This window comes from Centropristis striata, chromosome 22, assembly GCF_030273125.1.
Source record: "Centropristis striata isolate RG_2023a ecotype Rhode Island chromosome 22, C.striata_1.0, whole genome shotgun sequence".
Classification (NCBI taxonomy): Eukaryota; Metazoa; Chordata; class Actinopteri; order Perciformes; family Serranidae; genus Centropristis; species Centropristis striata.
Genome location: NC_081538.1, coordinates 14,876,301 through 14,895,456, shown reverse-complemented (window position 1 = coordinate 14,895,456; position 19,156 = coordinate 14,876,301). Strand labels below are relative to the sequence as shown.

Here is a 19,156-nt window from a genome sequence, read left to right as displayed (position 1 = left end):
CTGATAAAAGGTTAAAGGGCTTCTCCTGGTATTCACATGGATTTTAAATGCATTTTTTTGCCGGGCATCATTCACATATGTCATTATGCAGCCCCTGGCTTATTGTCTTTGGCCCTCACCCACCACGGTGTAAGTCTCTGAGCCTCACCATGCTGTATGGGACATGTTTCTGGTCAGTGACTCATGCAGCATGTTGAACCATGTGAAACCACAGCTCTGTGCCCTTGTGTAAGTGTGCCAGGAGGCCTACAGTACTGTCGGAGCATGCCTTACAAGCCGTTTCCATGCTCTCTCAGTGAGCAAACTTGCAAACAGCTGCGTTTTCCATCAGAAGTGGTTTCTGGAGATATGTTTTTTTTCCTCTGTCTTCCTGAGGTGGGGTTGGGGCTGGGGGCTGACAGGATCAGAGAGATTTGGGAGGCAGGGCTGCAGATAAAAGTAAGATGTGCCTCGCACTCTGCGGTACGGTCCATGCACACATTTATTAGAAACAAAGTCTTATATCATGCAGTCTAAGATTTACTGCCAGTGGAGACAAGTTGAAGAAGGTCGCCATGGCCTGTGGGGAAAAGCTAATCAGAGTGTTTTCTTAACTAATGAACTGTGAGATGACTCACTTAAACTCACATTAAAAGAACAACATTTTTAGTAAGAAATGTTTTGTTCTGACTTCAGGTCTCAGGCTTCAGTTTTTAATGCGTGCAGTTTCTTCTTTATGGGGGCTTAAAACAGACGACACATTCACAAGGATGTGAATACAGGATTTAATTTGTCTTTACATCCTGATACTGTGTGTGTTTTTTGTAATTTTTTGTGTTTTTTTATGTTGTGTGTTTTGTGTGTTTTTTGTAAAAAAAAATGGAAGATGTGAGAGGACACTGTCTGTTGCCGCTTCTCCCTCTGAGCTCAATTCTAGCAACGTATTTTGCTTCATATTTATATTGTGTACACGATATACGTTGAAATACTCCATCCCCCAACTGCTCAATCTACAAAACTACAGGACTCCAGCCTGTATCCCTGCCATTAAACAACTTGGACTTCTACGCAGACCCCGCTACATCCATAGAAGCTCCCGCAGAAAGTTTGTTTATTCCCAGTCTGGTCACTCCATCCCATCCCTCTGGTCTGCCGAGCGCACTGTCGCACTACTGCATCAGAGCGCCGCCGCACCTGGATGTAGAAATGGAAACACCACAACACCTCTACACCTCAAACTGGACAGAAAACGTGGAGTGGACTTCAGTCTACTTCAGCCACTACAGTCCACCACCCCATCAAACCTCAAAATAGAACTGTTAAATACACAATCTCTCACAAATAAATCCTGCCTTATACATAACCACATCTTGGACAAGAACATTAATGTAATGTGCCTTACAGAGACCTGGCATCAGCCAGAGGCCTATTTTGCATTGAATGAAGCCTGTCCCCCTGGATACAATTATTTTGAGAGAGCCCGACGCACTGGTCGGGGTGGCGACCTAGCTGTCATTTACCTCAGTGACCTGAAACTGTCCCTCCTATCTCTGCCTGAAACATCCACTTTTGAATGCCTTGCATTCAAATCCAAACCCCCTTCCCCCGTGACTGTTCTACTCCCAAACCAAACCCAACATTCATTCGAGAGATCAATGAACTTCTCACCACACTATGTACCACTTCTGCACATACCATCATACTCGGAGATTTAAACATTCATGTTGACACCCCCTACTGTCACCCTGCAGTTGGATTTTTACAATTACTGGACTGCCTTAACCTTACACAGCATGTTGATGTTCCCACACACAACAGAGGGCACACACTGGACCTGGTCATCACTGACTCTGCCCCCATCACAAATCTGTTGGTGTACGATATGGGAGTGTCAGATCACAAAACCATTTCACTGGAGTTAAAACTATCTCACCACATCAAACCAAAACGGCAAATTCATTTCAGGAACCTGAAAAGCATTGTAGAACCTGATAATGTAATAAAATCCCGTTAATGTAATAACCCTGTTAATGTAATACAAATCTGCACTTGAGTCCATTGAAAATGTAATAAAACCTGATAATGTAATAACTTCCCGATAATGTAATAAAGTGCATTTCCCAATAATGTAATACACTTTTTTACCAATAATGTAATAAAGTATTACATTAATGGGAAGTTACTACATTATCAGGTTAGCCTTCATTTCAAAGTCCTGATAATGTAATAATTCCCCAATATTGTAATAATTTAACAGCAGACCACCCATTACTTGAGTTCAAGTGGTGATACTGTGTAGGCCAGTAGTTCTCAACCTTTTTGAGTCGTGACCCCCCAATTTAACAAGCATGTTGTCCCCCGCTCACTGAACACAATGTCACACGCACAGTTCAGATCACCCAAAAAAGAAACAAAATGACCAAAAAAGACACAAAATGACCTAAAAAGACACAAATGACCAAAAAAGACACAAAATGACAAAAAAAAGACACAAAATGACCAAAAAAGGCACAAAATGACCAACAAGACTAAAACACATGAACACTTTAACATAGTGGAGACAGAGCTGACTTCCAAAATGATTTGGCGACCCCCAGAAATCATCTCGTGACCCCAATTGGGGTCCCGACCCCAAGGTTGAGAATAGCTGGTGTAGGCAACTCTAGCTCAAGAGCTCTAGCGCCACCAACAGGTCAAAGTTGAATGTTTATTCACTTTTGACCCGTTCATCCGTTTTTCACAAAGGATGTATCACTGGAACCCTTGGGCCAATCCGAGCTCAATGCATCCTCAATGGGGTTTTTCGGCCATATTGGATTTTCCGCCGTCTTTGATTTGATCAAAAACCTTAAAAGGCTTTTCTTATCACAAATTTTGTCTAACCTTCTCTAAACTTGGCCCAGATGATCTTCCGACCATGACACACAAATGCATTCAACATGTTCTTGAAATTCAAAGGCACTTGGCTGTGACAACCAATCACACTTAATGGCTAAGTCGCCAAACAGGAAGTTAGCCTATTTCTCAGCAACCCTTTAACATATCTCAACCAAACCTGGTATATAGTCATGACGTCATCCTGGGAACACCTAAACAATTTGGTGACCTTTGACATCTAGGGGGCGGTGCAATATCGTAAATGTGTTTTAACTCCTATATCTTCACATAAGTGGATTGCAAACTTATTTTTCAATGTCTGGTGATATTGCCAGATCTCTCCAAATAGCTCCAAAACTATTTTGCACATCAGAATTTGGCTGCCATTCTGATCTTTGAGCATCCTGGTGTTTTTAACTCTTATTGACATTAAACCGGCTTAGAACCTAGGAAAAAAACCTGGTCTCAACCAGCCTTGGTGCCATCCACTATACATGCCCCTTCATCATTGCTTGCAGCTTTTATACGTTTTTGGAATGGATTATTTTGTATTTCAAACTATATGTAACTACTTGTGCCTAGTGCTTTCAGAACATTTTCACATAATCAACAGCAATATTAGGCTACAAAGCACTGCTCAAACAGTGCAGTAACACTTTACTTTTTACTAAGTACATAGGTTGGATACATTGTATTAGGGACCCTGTAAAATAAAGTGTTACCAACTGTGTTCTGAGCTCGTTAAATATCACTGGCAAATTGCAGTGAACTCAAAATGCAACAATTTTGTATTTGTTTATTTATTTAATTTCAACACACAACAAAAGTAACCTATATCCAGAAAAGCCAGTACTATATAGTGTTACCAACAGTGCTCTGAACTTTTTAAATATCACTGGCAAATGGCAGTGGACTCCAAGTGCAACAATTTTGTATTTGTTCAGTTAATTTCAACACACAACAAAAGCAACCTATCCAGAAAAGCAACCTAATTTTAGAGCCACCATTTTAGAACTTCTTTATGGTTGATGTCTTCATCATGGCTATTTTGAACATGGATTTGAACTTTCTTTCGGCATCCATATACTGAACTGGTGTATAATCCATAAACCAATAGCAAATAGACAATGTATTATCATTATTGAATGTGAATATTATATGAAATAACTTCACTAACCAAAGCCTCATTTGCCCACCATGTTTTAGTAGATAGACTAATTGAAGTAAATATAGAATATAAAATACATGTATAATAAAAAGAAAGACTTTATACACTGGACAGCTATCGATGAGCCTTTGGTATCAGCATGTAGTTAGAAAAACGATGTAGGTAATGCAATACTTGTAATGTAATACTATATTTTTGATTATTCATATTAGTAGTAATAATATATTACTGGAGATGATTAAAGACAATAATAGTATTAATAATAATAACAACTAGAAACAACTAGAGTGGATGCAATATACTGGCTAAAATGTTGCTATGTTGCTGAGCTCACTAAGCTAGCTGCTTAATTTGAAACATGTGTATCAAGGACATATAAGGAGAGACCTTTGACCTTCATCATCAAATCAATTAATCTTTAAGTCCCTACAAATACTCATACAAATTTGTATCACTTGCACCAATGCATTCTAGAGATACTGCACTCAAGATTATCATGGCTGTCAGAGAGCGAAATGGTTTTGAATTTGAAAAAGCTGTTTTTCTTTGTTCAACTTGGTCTGAAGATCATATGCCAAGTTTCATGAAGATTGGACAGAATATGTGGCCCCCTAGAGGTCAAAGGTCACCAGATGTTTGGGGTCATATGATGATGTCATATGTACAAAGTTTGGTTAAGATATGCTAAAGGGTTACTGAGAAATGGGCTTACTTCCTCTTTGGCGACCCAACCATCAAGTTTGATTGGCTGCCACAGCCAAGTGCCTTTGAATTTCAAGAAGATGTTGAATGCATTTGTGTGTCATGGTTGGAAGATCATCTGGGCCAAGTTTAGAGAAGGTTAGACAAAATTTGTGATAAGAGAGGCCTTTTAAAGGTTTTTGATCAAATCAAAGATGGCGGAAAATCCAATATGGCCGAAAAAACCCATTGAGGATGCATTGAGCTCGGATTGACCCAAGGGTTCCAGTGATCCATCCTTTGTGAAAAACGGATGAACGGGTCAAAAGTTAATAAACATTCAACTTTGACCTGTTGGTGGCACTAGAGCTCTTGAGCTAGAGTTGCCTACACAGCATCACCACTTGAAACCAAGTAATGGTGGTCTGCTGTTAAATTATTACAATATTGGGGAATTATTACATTATCAGGACTTGCGAAATGCAGGCTAACCTGATAATGTAATAACTTCCCATTAATGTAATACTTTACTACATTATTGGTAAAAAGTGTATTACATTATTGGGAAATGCACTTTATTACATTATGGGGAAGTTATTACATTATCAGGTTTTATTAAATTTTCAGTGGACTCAAGTGCAGATTTTTATAACATTAACGGGGTTATTACATTAACGGGAATTTATAACATTATCAGGTTCTACAAGCATCAACCCAGACACCATGACTTCAGACCTCCATCACATCCCCTCTGCCAAATTCCCATCAGCAGATGAATCAGTTGACTTCTACAATCACACACTAAACAGTATCCTGGACCTCCACAGCCCCCTGGTTTACCTCAGAGCTACGGACCATGAAAACAGCTGGGCGTGTACTTGAGCGGCGGGCTGCAAAATCTGGACTCACTGTTCACAAGTGGCCTATCAGGAACACCTAAAGGCCTATTCAAAGTCACTCACAAAAGCATGTTCACAGTTCTATTCTAACATCATAAACAAAAGTCCTGGAAACTCAAAACAGCTTTTCTCCACCATAAATCATCTCCTCAAGCCACAGACCCTTTCACACACCGATAACACAGAAGAGCAGTGCAACAGCTTCATCACCTTCTTCAGTACAAAAGTCAACACCATCCGCTCTCTTCTCTCCAGCTCCCCTGCTCTGTCTGTCCCTACTGCCGACCCACAGCCTGGGACTCTCCAGCCTCTCTGCTACTTCCCCGAAATCTCTGAGCAGGAGGTTGAGGAAATCGTCCGCAGGATGAAACCTTCCAACTGTGCCCTGGACCCTTTTCCTACAGCCCTGGTCAAATCAAACATCTGCACTCTAAGTCCCCTGATTACCCAAGTCATCAATCACTCACTCCAGGCTGGCTATGTTCCAACTGCTCTGAAATCTGCTGTCATCACACCGCTTCTTAAGAAACCCACCTTATACCCAGAAATCCTCTGCAACTACAGACCCATCTCCAACCTCCCATTCCTATCAAAAGTGCTGGAAAAAGTTGTTGCTGCCCATCTTCATGACCATCTCAACTCACACTCCCTCTTTGAAAAATTCCAGTCCGGTTTCCGTCAAGCCCACAGCACTGAACAAGCTCTGGTCAGAGTCACCAATGACCTGCTCATGGCAGCTGACACTGGCACTCCTCATCCTCCTGGATCTGTCTGCAGCTTTTGACAGTTGACCACCACATCCTCCTTCAGCGCCTCCATCACACCATCAGACTCTCTGACTCCACCCTGAGCTGGTTCAAGTCTTACCTGTCTGGAAGAACAGAATATGTCTCCCTGGGAGGGGCAAAGTAAGAGACACAGACTGTCACCTGTGGTGTCCCTCAAGGGTCGGTTCTCGGCCCCACCCTGTTTACCCTCTACACTCTTCCCCTTGGCCGCATCATAAACCAGCATGGAATATCATTCCACTGCTACGCTGACGACACACAACTATATATAAAAACTGGTCAATCACTATCATCATCAACATCATCACCGTCATCATCTTCATCAACACTGAGCACCTGCCTTGAGGAGATAAAGGCGTTGATGGCAAAAAAACTTTCTACAACAACTCTACAATAGCTCAAAAACAGAAGCTATCCTAGTTGGCACACCACACCAGGTCCGGTCATCTTCCATAACACACATCACCTTCTCTGGTCAAAACATCCCCCTGTCATCTACAGTTACCAACCTGGATGTAAAATTTGACACTCACCTCACCTTTGACACCCACATTAAACATCTCTGCAAGACCTCCTTCTACCACCTCTGGAACATTGCCAAACTGCGCCCCACACTCAGTCTGTCAGATGCAGAACAACTGGTCCACGCCTTTATCTCCTCAAGGTTGGACTACTGTAACGCACTCCTCATCGGGACTCCTAGCAAGAGCCTATGAAAAACTGCAATATATCCAGAACAGCGCTGCTAGGGCCCTGATGAGGGTGCGTAAATATGACCATATCACACCCATCCTTCACTCACTCCACTGGCATCCTGTTTCATCCAGGATCGACTATAACATCTCCCTACTCACCGATCAGTGCATCCATGGAAATGCCCCACGCTACCTCAAAGAACTCCTCACACCACAAACCTCCTCACGTAACCTCCACTCCGGAAACAAACACACCTTACAGCACCCCAGGACTAAGCTTCATACAATGGGCGATCTGGCCTTCTGCTCAGCCGCTCCCCACCTGTGGAATTCCCTCCCAGATCACCTGAGGGCTCCACAAACAACAGACTCTTTTAAAAAAGGCCTAAAAACCTTTCTTTCTAGAAAAGTATTTTATTTTGTGTGCTTGCTTGCAAAAGCATACTAACTACTTTTCACCGGGCTTATTTTGTGTGATTGCTTGCAAAAGCACACTAATTGTTATTCCGTGGGCTTATTTTATGTGCTTGCTTGCAAAAGCACACTAACTACTATTCACCGGGACTATTTCTTATTAGTGCCACGGCTTAGCAGCGAGGCACTCACCATCACTGCTAGCAGTGAACCGGTAACTCTACCGCTGAGACCATGTGAACCAGTAACTCTGCCGCTAAGACCATGCGAACCGGCGACTGCCACCGAGACCATGCGAACCGGCGACTCTGTCGCTGAGAGACCATGTGAACCGGTGACTCTGTCGCTGAGAGACCATGTGAACCGGTGACTCTGTCGCTGAGACCATGTGAACCAGTAAATCTGCCGCTGAGACCATGTGAACCGATGACTCTGCCGCTGGGACCATGTGAACCGGTGACTGCCACTGAGACAATGCGTACCTGCGACTGCCGCTGAGACCATTCTAACCGGCGACTGCCACTGAGACCATGCGTACCGGCGACTGTCACTGAGACCATGCGAACCGGCGACTGCCACTGAGACCATGCAACCCGGCGACTGCCACTGAGACCAGGCGAACCGGCGACTGCCACCGAGACCATGCGAACCGGCGACTCTGTCGCTGAGAGACCATGTGAACCGGTGACTCTGCCGCTGAGACCATGTGAACCTGTGACTCTGTCGCTGAGACCATGTCAACCAGTAACTCTGCCGCTGAGACCATGTGAACCACTAACTCTGCCGCTGAGACCATGTGAACCAGTGACTCTGCCGCTAGACCATATGAACCGGTGACTGCCACTGAGACCATGCGAACCGGCGACTGCCACTGAGACCATGCGAACATGCAACTGCCACTGAGACCATGCAAACCGGCGACTGCCACTGAGACCATGCAAACCGGCGACTGCCACTGAGACCATGCGAACCGGCGATTGCCACCGATACCATGCAAACCGGCGACTCTGTCGCTGAGAGACCATGTGAACCAGCGACTCTGTCACTGAGACCATGTGAACCAGTAACTCTGCCGCTGGGACCATGTAAACCGGTGACTGCCACTGAGACCATGCAAACCGGCGACTGCCACTGAGACCATGCGAACCGGCGACTGCCACCGAGACCATGCGAACCGGCGACTGCCACCGAGACCATGCGAACCGGCGACTGCCACCGAGACCATGCGAACCGGCAACTCTGTCGCTGAGACCATGTGATCCAGTAACTCTGCCGCTAAGACCATGCGAACCGGCGACTGCCACTGAGACCATGCGAACCTGCGACTGCCACTGAGACCATGCGAACCGGCGACTGCCACTGAGACCATGCGAACCGGCGACTGCCACTGAGACCATGCGAACCGGCGACTGCCACCGAGACCATGCGAACCGGCGACTCTGTCACTGAGAGACCATGTGAACCGGTAACTCTGTCGCTGAGACCATGTGAACCAGTAACTCTGCCGCTGAGACCATGTGAACCGATGACTCTGTCGCTGAGACCATGTGAACCAGTAACTCTGCCGCTGGGACCATGTAAACCGGTGACTGCCACTGAGACCATGCGAACCGGTGACTGCCACTGAGACCATGCGAACCTGCGACTGCCGCTGAGACCTTGCGAACCTGCGACTGCTACTGAGACCATGCGAACTGGCGACGGCCACTGAGACCATGCGAACCGGCGACTGCCACTGAGACCATGCGAACCTGCGATTGCTACTGAGACCATGCGAGACGAGAAAGACCCCTTTTTAGTTTTAGACTTATCTTTTCTCTTTGTTTTTACATAATTTCATATGAAAAATACTATATTGTATCAATTTCTTTAAATGAGATTCAAATTTAAAGTAAAAAAATAAATATTTCACCTGAAATTAAAATATTATTAATGTGGGCTTATTAAGGATGTTTAACCCATCATTTCAGGACTATCAATAATTTTTTATTTTATCCAATGAGACTTGAAGTTTATTATTGTGTTTGTGGTAATCTACATTTGAATGTCATTATAGTTATGTTTTAGAGGATAAAACTAATGTTAATTGCAAAATGAATGTCATTGAAAATAATGTTAATGTCATTGAAAGGCCTTGAAAATCTACCATTGCTTTTTTTGTTTGTTTGATGTGCTTCTCTCCGGGTCAGGATTTGCAAAACAATCGTAAAATTTTGAAGCAACCAAGTAGATTGATAGTTGTGTATACAGATAGCTTTCCCCTGAGACGCCGGTGTTGGTCTCTTGCATGCAATGTTTAGACTTACCCTCTCTGCCCCCTCCCCAGAAACAACAATTACAAATCTCACAAACATTTTGTTAATCTAAAAAGTTACCATCAAGATGTAACCTCTCCTTGGATGGAAGTGTGTGCAATGGTTGGTTTAAAAAAAAAGACGATGTTTAGTATGATTGATTTGCATTAAGTCATGTATTTAAATATACATTTCATGTTTGTGTTTGTTGAAATGGAATACATACAATGTTTTGTGTATCACTTTGTGCAGAATTAACAATTTAAAAAGCCTATCTTTTCAACCGGTGAACGGGGGCAAGTGGGTCCAGAGGTCATCCAGCTGTTCTTGGACTGTGGGGGTGTCTGTATTTTCAGAACCTGATGACACAAAAATTAATTAATAAAATATTTTATTAATCAAGTAGAATATATAGAAGTAGTTAAGACAGCAGATTGTATTATCAGGCCATGTCTGTGTCCACTGTGATGGGGAAAAAAACAAACCCATACCTTGTAGACTGGAGAAGGAGTTGTGGGTGCGTTATCCATCATCCACAGCCGGCTGGTTGACGGAGGTCTTTGAGGTACCCCATGGTCGGAAGTGGTTGGGCTAAGTGGGGCAGGATCTGCAAGGTCGAGACTTGTCCAACGCACTTTCTGAGCAGCATCTTGGAAGCAGTGGTCTTCCTCGTCTCACTTGGTCCTGCAATATACAATAGCCTGTACAACAATAACTCACAAAATAACCCAATTGTAACAATAATATGCAACTGTAAGTGATCTGAACTAAATTAATTTGCTAACTTAACTGTCCCTAGACCAGCATAAAAAGCTAAACTATACAAACTAAATACTCTACTATAAACGTAATCTACTCCTGACCTAACCTAAATATAAATGTGCAAAAAATATGAAAAGTTAGCTTAGTCTGTCTTGAAGATGCTGGACACAGGAAACCTGGAAAAGTCAGAAAATGCAGTGACTTCTATACTATATATTGAGGACCACATGCTGAAAAATCTGCATAATGTGAAATACAACAAACAACAACATGGTGATGGCTTCTCAGGTTTTAGCCTACAAAATAAATAAATACAACATGTTAATGAGACAACAATACTTAATTGGATGAGAGTTTGACCAAGCGTCAATAAATGAATGAACATTATTGTAACCAATTTTTTTTTACTAGTTACTAGTTTTTGTACTAATAATCTATTTTCCCCCCATTCTCTGATTTAAAAATAAATAAATACATGAATAATACTAATAATATTGATTATCCCAAATACACCGTTCCTTCAGATATTTTTGTATATCACTATACATGACATGACAGAACAGTGGTTGAAAGTTCTTTATGAATAATAATTTCAGTGTTTCTCAACATTACAAAAGCATTTTTTTTAAATTGCTTACCTGAAAAGGTGAAGACAAACAAATGAATGCTGAAGGTCAACGAAGAACTGGATACTCAAGTCTCTTAGGTGAAGTAGTGTTTATCTAGAACAGGATGACAACCGTGAGCATTGCAGCAATGTAACAATAATGTGTTATTAATGTTTTAAATAACTGAATTAATGTATCACTTATTCATAAAAATCAGTATGAAGCTGAATATAATCATTTGAATTAAATAGACACATAGCACTTCTAGAAACATAGCAAAATTTTCAGCATATGTGCCCCTCTGCATCCTTTATAGATAGTATAAATTTTAACTTTCTTCATACATTGTTACGTGTTTTATACATTTTGACCCCCCTCAGGGGTCAAAAAGGACCTCATGACATTAGACTGGTTAAGGAAATGTAGAAAAAAATATTACCAACTTTTTTTTCACTTTTTAAGACCAAAAAATATACATTTAATTTTCTTTTTTTTTTCATTATTATTGGTCAATTTTATTCAAATATACAAATATCAAAACATAAGTTTCACTAAAAGTTGACATGACCTACTCTGTGCATTCCAATCAAGAATTATTTTTTTCCACTATTACTATTGAAAAAAGTATTCAGGTTTTTTTTTTACTTTTTTCTCTCTTGAAATGAGGCCTTAATTTGAATATTTGACTGAAATTGACCAATAATAAAGACAAAATTATGAAAATTACATATCAATCAATCAATTTTTGGGGCATGAGTTGCCTTAAATGATAAAATTTTTTTTTTTTTTTAAAGTTGGTAATATTTTTTTTCTACATGTCCTAAAAACAGTCATGTGTCATGGGATCCTTTTTGACCCCTGAGGACCATGGGTATATAGTCGATGGGAGGATCGAACAAGAGTTAAAAAAAAAAAAAAAATACATCATTTATGAAAGTAGTTTATGTTAATAACAGTCTTTGACAAACACTCACCAGTAAATAAATGGTCAGGCTGTAAATTTGTGAGGTGAAAAACAGGATTAAGGCTTGCAAAGAAGTTGAATATGAATGGATAAGTTGATAATTCTATTGACACCACAGCTCGGTAACACCTTGGTAATAGTTAGGTAATAATCTGATAATAGTGGAGAATACTTTCAAAAGCTTTCAGTGTAATAGTACCCAAATGTACCCTATACTAAATTTAAGCCATTAATGGCTATGACTCTGGTATTACAAATACACCTTATTACATAATAACCTCTATTATCAAAATAGTACTGCAGTATTAATATCAGAAGAAAACAGGATTAAAGCCTACAACGAAAATGCTTCACAGCACCACTTGAGGACACACACACACACACACACACACACACACACACACACACACACACACACACACATGAATGAATCCAAAGCTGTTTAAGCCTACATTTTCAACTTCTAATGAATCTCTCTCTGTCTCTCTCTCGTACACACACACACACACACACACACACACACACACACACACACAGAGTACATCAATATTAGTCACAGGAGCACATACTTCAGGTACCAGTTGACATGACAAATTGGAAAGAAGAAATGGTAATAGTTTGGGTAATAGTCTGCTAACAGTAGTGAGTAACATTGACATTGACACAATGTAAATATTAAATGGTGAAGTAAACTCATTATTACAGTAAATTTTTACAGCCCTGACTCCATGGTTAAATGTATATCCCCATGATTATCTTTTCTTTTTAACCTCTCATTACCAAGTGACATGAGTTTCAGTTTAATATTATCCAAATACACCGAATGTTCAAATTTAGCCATTGATGAGTATGACATTGGTATTACTATTACACCTTATTACATAATACCAAAGCATCCTCACAAAAAACAGGGTTATTATCAAGAAGCTACCATCAAAATCCACATACAATTAGCTACATATCACAGTTAAAAAAAAATTCGTCAGGCAAAATTGTACTCAAACCCTACATTAAAAATGGCATTTAGACAACATTAATCAAGGAAAATAGCATAAGCTAGCAATTTTTTTTTAGCATTATTATATTATCATGAGCATAATGCCACCTTCAACCTTCACCTTCAAAACACAGCAATCATAAACTGTTGTGGCCTAGATTATCAACCCACAATGCATTATAGGCTGTCTGTCAGTACTGTTATAACAACTGTTAGCATCACGCTGTCTGTCAGTAGCATCAAATCAGTCAAACTATGCAATGCACTCTTAGAATCAATAGTGTTTGCTAATACCAGACACATCTACTGTTATAACAACTGTTAGCATCATGGTAACTGCAACATGGAGTAACTGTGAAGATATTCTGCCTCGACGGACCATTTATAAATTGCTTCGACATGATGCTAAAGCTAGCTCGCTAGAGAGCGCTAGCTGAGACCTAAGACCAGTAGCCGCGAATAAATTAGCAAAATAAAATTACAAACATCGTCCAAATGAAACTCAAATAACTTGCAACTACATTTCACAAAATTGTCGACGGTAGTTTAAAAATTCAAATATGAAAATGCTAATATTGTAAGGCAAGATTGTAACGGCATTATGCTAGCAAAACATGTCTTCTTACCTCAGACGAAAAGCCAGAGAGGCCGAGTCCCGCCAGCGGACAGGATTAACATCAAGCCAAAACACAAGGAGCCAATCAGATTCGTCCCATAACTGTGCTCCAATCCAGTGATTCCCAACCGCTGTTCTGGTATCCCTGTATCCAGGGATAACAGAGGGAACGATGGAGACTGGTGAGCCAAAGGGCCACTAGCTTGCCAAACTCCAAACTCTTCTGCTCTATGAAATCTTCCTCCAGAAAATGCTAAGTACAGACGCTGAAGTGTTTTTAATTTCACCACCGTTATAACCGGAGCTCGACTGAGAGCACAACACTCACGACAGTACAGCGGCATCAATCCACCGCAGTGACAGACAGGCAGTGAGACAGGTCAAGTTAAGTCAGCAGGTATTAAGTCATCAACTATGTCCATACTCCAAAACAAACCGTATACACAAACACAATAATTGAAACGTAGCTGTCCGATTCTGTCCCTCTGTGAGCCTCTTATTAAACACACCTTTCACCTCAAACAGCAGCCTTCATAAATACCCTCACCACTCTGAGCCTAAACATGAGCATATCTGCAGCTCAGGATTGGTCTGAAATGACTGTCAAAAATTAAAAAGTAACCACAATAATATTTTAAAAAACCACCTGTCTTAAAACCCCAATAATTCCACATCAACATAATTTAATTCCTTGGCCAGAGGAGGTCATCACATCTGATGCAAACCTCTAAAGAAATGATTATTAGGGCCTCAGGGCAATCGCACCGAACACTACTGTTATACTGTGGATTTTTTCTTATTCCTCTTCCGGACGCTTTTCGTCCTGCTACTAGTCCTACAACTTAATGATCGGGATCGGTGTGCTATTACTTTTCTCTACAGAATACGAATTTTTGCTGCTCAAAGTTTTGCATTGAAATGAATGGGACGGCCGACAAAAAATGAGCAAAAAAGAACAATAATTGGAGGTTTTTAAATGTCTACTTCTCCGGCATAATTTCACCTAGAGACTCCATTTAAACTTTAAACAGTAGACACAAGTCTTGTGTATTTCGATAGGTCATATAGTTTTTTATCAATCCCTGTTCAATGACCATGATCATTTTTGGAGAAATTCTGAGATTGTAATGGATGTGTATTGCACGGAATGTTCGTGTCACAGTGTGTGATGTCATCGCTCAGAGTGTAGAGGGAGAGGTAAAACTGTCAAAAAATAAATTTGAAAACTGCGCTCCAGGCCGCAAATTCCACTCTACAGAAATAATTTATACATAGAAACGTAGGAAAATTTGTCTTCTCACTCACAATCCTCTGGTAAAGCTGTCAGAGTCATAGTTTGGGCGTACGACGCAGAGATGCGGCACCAACACGCACCAACTGCCTCATTGGCTCCCATATTAAGAACGCAGGAAGATTTCTGAGGAAGGGAAATTTAACAGTTTTTTTAGATCGCTCTAACAAAGCTATTTTTAAATTTTTCTTAAAAAAAAACATATGTAGTTCAGGAAGAACTCAGGATGCTCAAAGTAAAGTCGGATCAATGATAGGTATTATGGTTTTGCCAAAATTGCTTTCTGTTCGAGGCCAGAAATTCCACTCCACCTCTGGCTGCTGTCACTCTTTCATTAACAGGTGTCACTTAATTCTGTTGATTGCTTTGATCTGATTGCCTTTAATCTTTGATGTGATTACAGTTACAGATACACACACACACACGCACTAAAGTGCGCACACTCCTCACACATGCATACACATGCGTCATACATGCACACAGGTAACTTTATGTGATTTTAATTACACACACACACACACACACACACAGGTAACTTTATGCGATTTTCGCTACACACACACACAGGTAACTTTATGTGATTTAAATTACACACACACACACACACACACACACACACACACACACACAGGTAACTTTATGCGATTTTTATGAGGGCCATTTTATGCCAGCACACTATACTAAAACGCGTGTACAGCGCCTATGCGATGACATCAAACGTCTAACGCGCGCGTGTAAATTCCATTCACTTTCAATGGACAGACAGGCGTCACGCAGGTGTCACGCAGACGCTGTACACGCGTTGTTGCACATACGCCTACGTGACGGCTGCGTGACGGGTGAACTACGCCTCAAATACGTGACATGAAGAACCGCGTGACTGTTAAGTACAATTCTACATAGGCGTACAGACACGCGTATTGCGAGTACACCAGATAACATGGGTGACGGGTGAAAAGTATGAGGGGTATTTTATGCCAGCACACTATACTTAAACGCCTAGAATGCGTCGCCTGTGCCAGCATAAAGTCTGATTAATAGGCGTGCTTACAGACACGCGTATTGCGAGTACACCAGATGACATGGGTGACGGGTGAAAAGTGCCACGAGCGAACGTAGTGGACGCCTGTGTGTGTGTGTAACGCGTGTACTTTAACAGTGTGTTACTCTGTGTAACAGTTCAGCTGTTACACAGAGTCTCAGCTTCATATGGTATTGTTTATAAGAAAGCACAACTTACAGATGAACTCCAAGCCCCCACAGAGCTGTCAGGATATTTCTATTATTTTCAGGCCAGTTTTTATTTTCTTGTTAACGAAATCTCTCTCTCTCTCTCTCTCTCTCTCTCTCTCTAGGTTTGAATGATATCGAATTGATATTTAATGATAGCAAGGGTGAAAGGGATAATTAAAATAATTTCAGCTACTTAAAAATAGTAGGCTAATAGTAAAGTGCAACGCTCACAGCCAGTTCCCAGCTTCGCGCTCGGACACACAGTTCATTACGCACCAGCGATTACGGCAGAAGCCGTAATCGCTGTCACCCCTGAATATTAAGTAGCCATGCGGACCTATCTAATGAATATTCAGTAGCCATGTGGACAGCAGTCCGTTCACAATATGATTCCATCGGACCTTATATCTACACTGTTTAACCCAATTCGGCACTTATGCACAGTCCCATTATGTTTTACAGACATTCGTAGTTAACTAATGAGGTAAAACATTTTGTTTAAGCTGCATTTTGCTGACTTTCACTCCTAAAACAGGCTAATTAAGCCTCCGGTTTTGGCCGGAAAAACGTTAAGTTTATCTGGTAAGTACGAGATAGTCTTTCTCTTCATCTATAAGTTGTGCTTTCTTATAAACAATACCATATGAAGCTGAGACTCTGTGTAACAGCTGAACTGTTATAGGCTTACACGCGTTACACACACACACAGGCGTCCACTACGTTCGCTAGTGGCACTTTTCACCCGTCACCCATGTTATCTGGTGTACTCGCAATACGCGTGTCTGTACGCCTATGTAGAATTGTACTTAACAGTCACGCGGGTCTTCATGTCACGTATTTGAGGCGTAGTTCACCCGTCACGCAGCCGTCACGTAGGCGTATGTGCAACAACGCGTGTACAGCGTCTGCGTGACGCCTACGTGACGCCTGTCTGTCCATTGAAAGTGAATGGAATTTACACGCGCACGTTAGACGTTTGATGTCATCGCATAGGCGCTGTACACGCGTTTTAGTATAGTGTGCTGGCATAAAATGCCCCTCATAGAAAAGTGCCACCAGCGAACGTAGCGGACGCCTGTGTGTGTGTGTAACGCGTGTACGCCTATAACAGTTAAGCTGTTACACAGAGTCTCAGCTTCATATGGTATTGTTTATAAGAAAGCACAACTTATAGATGAAGAGAAAGACTATCTCGTACGTACCAGATAAACTTAACGTTTTTCCGGCCAAAACCGGAGGCTTAATTAGCCTGTTTTAGGAGTGAAAGTCAGCAAAATGCAGCTTAAACAAAATGTTTTACCTCATTAGTTAACTATGAATGTCTGTAAAACATAATGGATCTGAGCATAAGTGCCGAATTGGGTTAAACAGTGTAGATATAAGGTCCGATGGAATCATATTGTGAACGGACTGCTGTCCACATGGCTACTGAATATTCATTAGATAGGTCCGCATGGCAACTTAATATTCAGGGGTGACAGCGATTACGGCTTCTGCAGGCAGGTAAACCTACCTAATTACAACTGGTGCGTAATGAACTGTATGTCCGCGCGCGAAGCTGGGAACTGGCTGTGAGTGTCGCACTTTACTATTACTATTTTTAAGTAGCTGAAATTATTTTAATTATCCCTTTCACCCTTGCTGTCATTAAATATCAATTCGATATCATTCAAACCTAGAAAGAGAGAGAGAGAGAGAGAGAGAGAGAGAGAGATTTCCTTAACAAGAAAATAAAAACTGGCCTGAAAATAATAGAAATATCCTGACAGCTCTGTGGGGGCTTGGAGTTCATCTATAAGTTGTGCTTTCTTATAAACAATACCATATGAAGCTGAGACTCTGTGTAACAGCTGAACTGTTATAGGCGTACACGTGTTACACACACACACACGCGTCTGCTACGTTCGCTGGTGGCACTTTTCACCCGTCACCCATGTCATCTGGTGTACTCGCAATACGCGTGTCTGTAAGCACGCCTATTAATCAGACTTTATGCTGGCACAGGCGACGCGTTTTAGGCGTTTAAGTATAGTGTGCTGGCATAAAATACCCCTGATAGATTTTCGCTACACACACACACACAAATGCGCACGTAAGCGCGCACACTCCTCCAGATACATGTTTCTCTCACACACACACACACACACACACACATTTTGAGGTTAAAGGGCATAGTTTGAAATCTCTGAAGAATCTCATCATCGTGTACACACACCGGCAGTAACCCCCGTGGCCCTTTTTAAAATTTCCCCAGAGGAAATTTTCTAGGTTTTACTTATTATTTTTTACCGTGACTCCACGTTCTCCACGTCAGTCAGTCAGGTTATCCTAAATTCCGCGACCTCCCTCGCCACATCTTGCAGGCTATATTCTTGTGATGCGTGCAGTTTAGCATGCGCTATTCCTTTACTTGGCCTAACTGCTTCAAATGCGTCTCCATGTGTAGTGGCAGATTTTAAAAAGAAAAAGAAAAACTTCGCCAACACGAACCAAAACAATGCACAATCACTTACTTTTGGAAAAATATTTTACTCAACAGAAGTATTGACTACGGAAGCGTATTGCTGCCACCCTTATAAAAAAATATCCTCCATTTATCTCGTTATAACGAGATACTATCACGTTATTTCGAGATAATGATCTCGTTATAACGAGATACTATCACGTTATAACGAGATACTATCACGTTATTTCGAGATAATGACAGTTTCTCGTTATAACGAGATAATGAAAGTTTCTCGTTATAACGAGATACTATCTCATTATTTCGAGATAATGATAGTTTCTTGTTATAATGAGATAATGAAAGTTTTGCGTTATAACGAGATAATGAAAGTTTCGCGTTATAACGAGATACTATCACGTTATTTCGAGATAATGATAGTTTCTC

General features: G+C 41.3%; 1 long non-coding RNA gene across 2 annotated transcripts; it reads right to left on the bottom strand.

Annotated features, from left to right (window-relative positions):
- Nucleotides 1–9,994: 9,994 nt before the first annotated feature.
- Nucleotides 9,995–18,680, bottom strand: LOC131960633 (uncharacterized). Of its 2 annotated transcripts, none has more exons than XR_009389719.1 (3): nucleotides 18,556–18,680; nucleotides 10,287–11,279; nucleotides 9,995–10,154 (listed from the first exon to the last, which is right to left on the bottom strand). It is a non-coding gene; the product is annotated as an uncharacterized LOC131960633 (long non-coding RNA). The 2 variants fall into 2 exon arrangements; XR_009389718.1 differs by lacking the exon at nucleotides 18,556–18,680 and adding an exon at nucleotides 13,753–14,059.
- Nucleotides 18,681–19,156: the final 476 nt, after the last annotated feature.